This window comes from Notechis scutatus, chromosome Z (assembly GCF_049901735.1).
Source record: "Notechis scutatus isolate UNSWTSFEM ecotype Mainland chromosome Z, rNotScu1.2, whole genome shotgun sequence".
Classification (NCBI taxonomy): domain Eukaryota; kingdom Metazoa; phylum Chordata; class Lepidosauria; order Squamata; family Elapidae; genus Notechis; species Notechis scutatus.
In genome coordinates, this window is record NC_142025.1 from 42,595,708 (window position 1) to 42,604,555 (window position 8,848).

General features: G+C 33.4%; 1 long non-coding RNA gene across 1 annotated transcript; it reads left to right on the forward strand.

Annotated features, from left to right (window-relative positions):
- The first annotated feature begins 1,199 nt into the window (after positions 1-1,199).
- LOC113417331 (uncharacterized) lies at positions 1,200-7,311 on the forward strand. Its single transcript, XR_003371604.2, has 3 exons — positions 1,200-1,348; positions 5,702-5,795; positions 7,163-7,311. It is a non-coding gene; the product is annotated as an uncharacterized LOC113417331 (long non-coding RNA).
- Positions 7,312-8,848: the final 1,537 nt, after the last annotated feature.

Sequence of the window (8,848 nt, forward strand, 5' to 3'; positions counted from 1 at the left end):
TTATTAAAATGAGACTATAATCCTAAATACACTGTGAGTAAAACTAGATTGTTCTCGTAATCTGGAAATGAAATCTACAGTTCCATTAGAAAATTTTACGGTCACATTTATTCATAAATTCCAATTTATTCATAAAATGATATGAAATACCCTAGTATGGCTCATTATTTTCTAGTTTCCTTCTGTTATTTTCAAACATATTTTTAAGGAATATGGGGCAGAATATCTACATAATACCTTTTAGTTGCAATACTGTCTTCTGAATGCTTTTTGCTATAATAGAACTTATAAAATGATTTACTTATATTTTGGCAGCTTCAACATGCATTCCATAAAACAGGTGAAATTTAATTATGTGGTTAAGGGAGAAAAATTCATCTAGAAAATGTCCTATTTTATTGTGACTCATACTAATCAAGCACTTGCCTTTGCACTGTGGAATCAAGATTTCCAAGTTTGTTGCTCAGTCTACAGGACTATCTTACTGATACCAAAACTAACTTGTCAACTGAGATTTAAAAAAAACAAAACAGCAAACAGCAAAAACAAACAAGGGGTAAAAAAATTTAAAGTGGGAACTTTCCTCTTGGTCTGACAAGCTTTCTCTTTCAGAAATCCTTTTACTTTTTTGAAAATATTTAAAATGGAGGGCCCTATTTTTTATTTGTATATTTAATATATATAGATACCTACATATATACATACAGCCATCCATCTTTAAGAATTAACAATTCTCAACAATTAAACAGAATGAAAGATTGCAATAAAACCTTAGATTTCAGACTAAAGATGCTGTGTGACTTCTAATCATACCAACTTCTAATTTATTCATTCCTGTATTTGGAGAATGATAGTAAATCTGCTACAAACGTGTTACTAAACAGAACTGTAAACAATCCCGGAATAAAGATTCTGAACAATTCTAAACAAAATCTATTTCAGAATTGTTAAGCGAACAAAAAGAGAAACGGAGAAGAACCTATGTTGCAAATCAAGAAATGCAGATTTGGCTTATCGTCTATTTAATGATTTATTTGCCTTCTTCCTAGTTTCTTTCTTCCCTCTATTTCTCCAAGAAGATTGAGAAAGTTCTCAAGCTTGTGGAGTGGGGGAGGGGAGGGGAGGAATGACGAGCTGAATGCGTCCTATTCGCGTCGAAGGCGCACGCGCCTTCCACTCTGTACGCTTGCCTATCCGTCATTCTCAGCGGGGAGCAGTAGAGTGGGACTCCTTGGAGTATTCTAGAGCGGCAGGAGCAGGCCGAGGCCGATGATGTCGGAAAAGAAGCAACCCGTGGATCTGGGACTTCTGGAAGAAGACGACGAGTTCGAGGAGTTTCCTGCCGAAGGTAGGTTAGAAAACGGGGAGGGAAAACTAACGCGGATTTGGGTCTGCGCCTCGTTGGCCTGGGTGCGGGTAGGCCTGAAAGCCTCCCAATCCAACCTACTTGCCTTCCAGAGACGAAACTATAGTACCTATCCTCCCCAGCCGACACTGCAGGACGGCTCCAGATCGCGGGACCCCTTTTGCCAAAGCAGGCCTCCATTCCACGTTTCCTGTCTCGTTCCCCACGAGGAGCCGCCTCTTCCACGCGGTATCCTTAAAAGAGGCCAACGGCTCCTGGCATTGTCATCGAGGGTCCGGCCTCCCCCCTTTTCTCTTGTCAGAAAAGAAGTCAAACTTTCCGTGGGGCGAAAGAAGGCCTCGTTCTTTCTGAAACGGAGACGTCACTTGAAGTTCTTCACATGTGAGAATTTTAGCCGTAGTCCTGGACCACCTGGCTGGGGATTCTGGGAATGATAGTTCATGTGCATGTGTATGCTTGGCTTTCTCTAGGTTGCTAAAAAAAAGAATAGATGGGTTTTCATTTGCAGAAACTGGGTTTAAAAGGTATCAGGGAATACGCCTCATACTATTTATTGGATCGAGTGCAGAGCAAGCCGTTTGTGCTCCAAAGGATGCCTTGATTGGCATAAACGATGGAGTGTAAGTGGGTGGGTTGTGCTTGTAACACGTGTCGTATCAAAACTTTGATTTGAATAGTAATATACAGTTAATAATGAATATGAAGGTAGGATTCACACATATGTATTGTAAATTAATGTAGCATAATCATCACACAGGTTTTCCTTCTAAGTAATTGACAATGGCTAAAGAATGACGATCTTCCTTGCTTAGCAACTTCTTTAAGGGAATGCGAATATTCCAGTTAGATTTTTTGGTATCATTTAAGTAAGTATATGATTTTACAGTGTAGAAATTTCTTACTCTAATGCTATTGTATTTATTAATATATATAATTGCAGAGGGGCTTTTGGATTAAAATACATTCACTTCCCATGTTTTAATTTAAAATTGCTGTTTTGTGCTCCTTATATATTATGGATTCACTGGGTGTAAAATATTGTTTTATATATAAACAGGTTTGGTATCTAAAGGTTAATAGTAAGAAGACCTTCAGTTTATTAGAAGTGATAAGCTTCAGATGCAATAATTTTAATGCAAATTAAATAAATTAGCAATTTATATATGGAAGCTATGATTTAGTTTTGCAGTGAAAAATTATGTTAATATATAATAAAACATTCTAAAATAAGATTTTTAATAAAGTTACATTGTAGGAAATAATATGTTATTCACTTCTATATTCTGCAATCTGAAATTGATTTGCTCTGCTTTTGGTATTCTGTTATGCTACAATAGTACTTAACACAAGGAACTTATTTTCAAAATCTTACTCTATTTTTTTAAAACAAGTGTAAACAATTTCGTTTTAGAATAATAGATAAATCTCTCAAACACAACAGAGAGAGAAAGAGAGAGAGCTGTGTACAGTGGGTGTGTATGTGTTTGTGTATCAGTGCATACTGCTGAATTAATACCTATAGAGATTCTTAATCATCCAGGTCATGGTTATCCCAAATATGCTTTTCCAAAAAACAACTGGACTTCCTTTTTTTTTTTTTTTGAAAAGGTTTCACCTCAGGACTAAAGAAGCTTTTTGGATGAGAAGCAAAAAGTTTTCAATACTAAGGAAGGCCAGTTGCTTTTTGGGAAAGCATATTTGGGGTGTGTTACATAAACAAGAGACTTACTATCTTATTTTTGAAAAGATGAATATTCATTTTAAATGGATATAGTCCAATTTGTTGTGAAACAGATTTAATAGTGATTAAAATCTGGGGTGATAATATTCCTAGACAAATCATATTCAAATGCTGCAAGTTATATAAAATATATTGATTATGCCTCTGGTCTTATATTTTGAGAAAGCCATCTTCACTATACGTTATTGTGTTACCCAAAGTTGTTAGGAAAATTCTGCCATCTTGGAAAATCCTTGTTGGTTTTATTTTTGTCTAGAAAATTAATGTGTAATGGGATGTAGAATGGTAAGTATGTGTCACCACAAATCTGTATGCATTTTCTTGAAGGAATCTTTTTTACAAATATTTTTTCAATAAAATATATTTTCCCTGAAGATGTGAGTTAATAAACCGCATTCAAATTCAAATATACATTAAATAGGTGATACACTCTGAGACAAATGTTTCAGCTACAGTTGTATGCTATATTTTGTCTTTCAACAAAAAGTGAATAAAGCATTTTATTTTCATTATATTCCATTAGCATGTTATTAATTTCCAATAATATTTTCAGTAGTCCAGTTAAGCTAAAGCTAGAATTGTAGTACTTAATGAAATATACGCCTGTTAGACTTGACTAAGTGATAAGAACAAAAACCTCAATTTATTAAAATATAATCCAAGATTTATTACTAAATTGAAATTTTTAATGTGTCAGAAGACAATTATAAAATACTACACTGGAAAGTAATATTAACTCTATTCAGTTTCTTTGGGGTAAATTTAACTTGTGTGCTGGCTAGCCGTTGCTGTTCCTACTACTTACAGTGGTTTCTTGGTCCAGAAAAACTTACTAGTGTTTATTTCTTACTTCCAGAGATGTACATTTGGGATTCATTATTAAATTACAATTATATATAACCATAATTCAATTTTTTTATTTAGACATGGCATTATTAAACAAAGTATAATATTTGAATCAAAGTATAATGTTATGAATTTTATGAATTTATCAAAATAACAGTAACTGTTAACTGATAATCAGTATTGGGTCTTTTGGGAATTGCTTTACTTAGACAGTAGAGGAAATTCTCTTTTGAATAGCCCTTTTCTGAAGCTATCCAATCCTGGTTTATAGATTAAGCATTTCATTTAAATATTAAATTTTTTGTCTTTTTTGAAAAAGCCCGTAAATTCAGTTAAGATTGTAATGTTTTCTTTATACCACAGACATCAAATACAATTTGAAATTAATCTCTAGTTCTGGTTTATGATCAATTTTCTTAAATACAAAATATCGCTAAGCAGCACTAAGAATCTGAGCTGTGATAAAGTTAAAAGTAGAGTAACATTGCAAAGAAACTGTATAATCTGAGACTTCCTTCTTAATCTGAAAACCAGAATTATGTATGAATACATCTGTACCAAACCAATGCATGTTTCAAAATATAAAAGGATTTATGCTATATAAGGTTTGTCTTGCCCAAATGTGCATGCACTGATGCATGAAATAACTTTTAGTAAATAAAATGTCAGTGTCTTAAAACAGTTCATCAGTTTTGTCTTTTGAAAAGCACCACTGGATAAAGTTGCAATAATTTCTCTGCAAATCTGGTGAACTGACTCAGGAACTTTAGGGTTTTGCTTCAAATAGCGCTATTGTTAGGACTAAGACTAGACACTGCTTTTGTGCTATATGGGAATAGTGGAGATAAGAAACATTTGAATAGACTATTTTGATTTTAGTAATCAGTAGCGGTTAGTACCAAATCTGATGTGCACCATAAAATTATTCACTTATCAGCCTTTCTCATTGTGCATTTCAGATTTATATAGTTATGCTGATAATATGAAAGTCAGCTAGAAGAAAAGCATACTATTTAAGAGTCTGTGCTCTCACTTGTTTTGCAAAGATAAGGCCTGATGTGCAACTTACTCACATCAGGCATTAAATTCCTACCTATTATAATTCCAATTGATATTGAAGCAGTACCTACGGAATAACTGACTTCTCATTGTTCCTTGCCATCTGCCAGGTCTCTAAACCCTTAGTTTCTCCTAATGTGTACCATTGCTGGTTTTAAATTAGGCGCTCATAAGTGATCTTTATTTAGGGAGAATCTGGTTTGCTATTTTATGGCTTTATTTCATTTCCCTGCCCCATTTTGTTAAATGGGTTGTTTGATTCTCACTTAACTTGTTCATTTTTTATAGATTAAACAAGGCTGGTCCAAACTCATAAATTGACAGTATCAGTGGCCGTAAATTATCGGCCAGGTTTTGAGAACATCACTCAGTGAGTGATGCATTTATAGTATTTGACTGCAGTCTTTTTTACAAACCATGATTTTTGCCTCTAGCCCAGATCTAAGTATTAAATGATCTCTATTCATGATGGAACTTGATAATCTTTGATAACATTGCTAACAAAAACAAATGCACCATTTACCAGTTTTAAACAATTTATTATTCATTTTTAATTTAATCATATACCAAAATTAATACTATACCTGTTGGAAACTAAAAATTTTGATTTATAAATTACGGAAATGTATCCAAAGTTGCTAAAATTCATGAATTATATATTGAAGCATTGTTCATTGCTTTTGCTTTAGACTGGGCTGGTTTAGATGAAGATGAAGATGCACATGTGTGGGAAGATAATTGGGATGATGATAATGTGGAAGATGATTTCTCTAACCAGTTAAGGTACATCAAAAACATTCAGTTTATATCAATAATGAAAACATATTAAGGTTACCCTTAAAACAAGAATTATATCTCAAAGCATTGAAAATACCTTTTAACTTCTGTTTTATTATGGCACATGATAATAGAACTGTTATATTACTGATAAAACCTTAATTTTGTTTAGATATAGCTTTTAACATTGATGTGTTATAAAATAAGCATTATTCGCTCTTTTCTAGCACTACAAGAAATTTCTATTATAGATAAAATATATTTGCTAAGGTTTAACTTAAATCTTGTGGATAATAAATATTAACTTCAAAAAATCTAGTTTGAAAATGTTTCTGTTTAAGATACTTTATTTGTATTTGATGATATGGTAAGCTATGATTAATAAATTAATTTCCTAGCTTAAGAGAATAAAATCTATATATATAAAAGTGAAATATCACTCATGCATCATCACAAAATCTCCAGAACCGTAAAGCCTACAAACTTGAAATTTGGCACGTATGTTCCTCACTGCTCTAGGTGCTCACTAAGAAAGGATTTTTTGAAATGACCACCAGAAAATTACTATTTTGTATATTATTATTAACACACTCTTATGCTAAGGAGTTCTACTCCCCCTCCCCACCCAAAAAGAAATCTGTTCCAAGTGCAAAATACAAGCAGAAGAGAGGAATTTCAGTTTTAGTTTCACAGCATCAAGTAGCTTTAGTACAGAACAGTTGAGCTAAGCCATGCCCAGGTTCCTTGCTGTCTTGTTGGTCATGCAGCAAATACTGTTTCAGTTTCCAAACAGTCTCACACACTGACAGGATGCTAGCCAGATGAATACCGATGGATGCTGGCAGGCAGAGGCAGAATTTTTTCCCCTTATTTTCCTCCACAAAAACCAAGCCCAACCACATCGTTTCATAGTAGTGAAGTACAGGTATCGAGCTGGTAAAATATAAATAGTATTTAAGTTGTGCTTTAGTTTGAATTAAATGAAATATGTGGAATTTTGGTTTCATATGAAGTCAATTTGGCCATGACTCAGTTCATAAAAAGTAGGATAGAGCTTTGTTTCTCATTAACCATCCAGATAAGTTCCAAGAAGATGGAGACATGGTTCCTTCCTGCCATTGTTCCCTGGTTCTTGGAGGCATGTTGCCCACAACCTGGAGATTATATTGAAGTTAAAGATTGCATTCAACCTTATATCTGCTTGGATAACTATTATAAGTGTAATTGAGTAACTTTCATAAGATTGAGACATTTAATTGATTTAAACCAATTTATAAACTTAATGTGATTTCAAGTCATTTAATAATAAAAAATACCAGGTAGCTATTTTTCATAATTTAACTCTATGACTCTAAATGTCTTACTTTTTTCAGAGCGGAACTGGAAAAGCATTGCTACAAGATGGAAACAACATAGCGTCTAGTGGTGTTTCATTTGTGTAAATTGATATGTGCGATGGAAGGGGTACAACTATACGAATTGTTTTCTGTTTTCTATAAATAAAAGTTGAGATTATGTTATATATTTTAGTATTGTTATTGTTTGCTTTTGAATAACTGTCAATTTCAAAGATAATGCAACTTGCTATTTTAAGCATAGTTTTCCTACAGTGTTGATCTCTTAATATTATCTAGTAATAGTTAAAGAAGTGTTTTTCAAAATTTTCAAATTTCATTAACTGAAATTTGGTATTTAATACATTTGCAGAGCAAACTCTATTACTTCAGAAATAAGTAATTGAAGTGGGTACTTCCTACCTAAACCCACATCATGCTTTAGCTGTATCTGTACAGCTGAAAGTAAATGTGTTTTCCATGTTTACTTTATATTTGTAGTGCAGTATAATTGATTTTGTATTGATATTTTGATTTACAATCCATTTTAGCTGCAAAACAAAACTGCTTCTTTTAGTGGAAATGAAGTCGTGTAAAAAAAGTTGATGACAAATGAATATACAAAATTGCTAGTTTTTATGATTGAAATAAGAGAAAAATATTTCTTATTTTGCCATGCAGTCATAATGGTGGGGACTACATTGAGCAAAGGGGCATGGGTAACCTAGTATATAACCAAAAACACTTATTTAACCTTGTTAAATAAGATTATCAGAAGAAATATTCTGTTGCTATAAATATATTGTTTTCTAGAACTAGATCTTTAAGTTGCTTTATATTTTTACACTGCTGGAAAACAAAACAAATGATTACTTGAGTAGGTTAGTCATGGATTTATTATTTAAACTCATAAGTAATTTTATAAACCTATAGCAAAGGTTGTCATTGTTCCAGTTTTGAGAACCCTAACCTTTACAGTTTTATCAAGAAAGTAATCATGTAGAACAGTGTTCTCAGCCTTTGTAACTTTTAAGGTGTGTGGGCTTCGGCTCCCAGAATTTCCCAACCAGCATGCTGGGAGATGAAGTTTACATTTCTTAAAATTGTCAAGGTGCAGAAACACTAATGCAGAAGATATATAGAAAATGGATTGGTTTATTCTCCCTGAATGGAAGGAATGTGAGTTTCAAACTGAAAAATTAAGCTTAAAAGTCTTTTTCAGATACCCAGACAAGTGGTAAGTTGTGAACATGTAGGTTTATATATTTTATATGTCCATCTGCCTTTATCTACACATAAAATAATTAGGCAGTTCGAATCCCTAGCACCACGTAATGGAGTGAGCTCCTGTTGTCCCAGCTTTTGCCAGCTTAGCAGTTTGAAAGCATGTAAAAATGCAAGTAGAAAAATAGGGACCACTGGTGGGAAGGTAACAGCATTCTATGCGTCTTCATTGTTTAATCATGCTGGCCACAAGACCACAGAGACATCTTCATACAGCACTGGCTCTTCGGCTTTGTAACAGAGATGAGCACTGCCCCCTAAAACCGGAAACGACTAATATGTATGTGTGAGGGGAACCTTTACCTTTACCTTTTTAATTTCACACAAATAGAGTACAGCAAAATTCACTCCTATCATGGGTACTTTAATTGTCTGGCTTACTTCTGCTATCAGAACCAAGGTGGCAACTTTAGAAAACCTTCCTAGCTTATAATCATACCC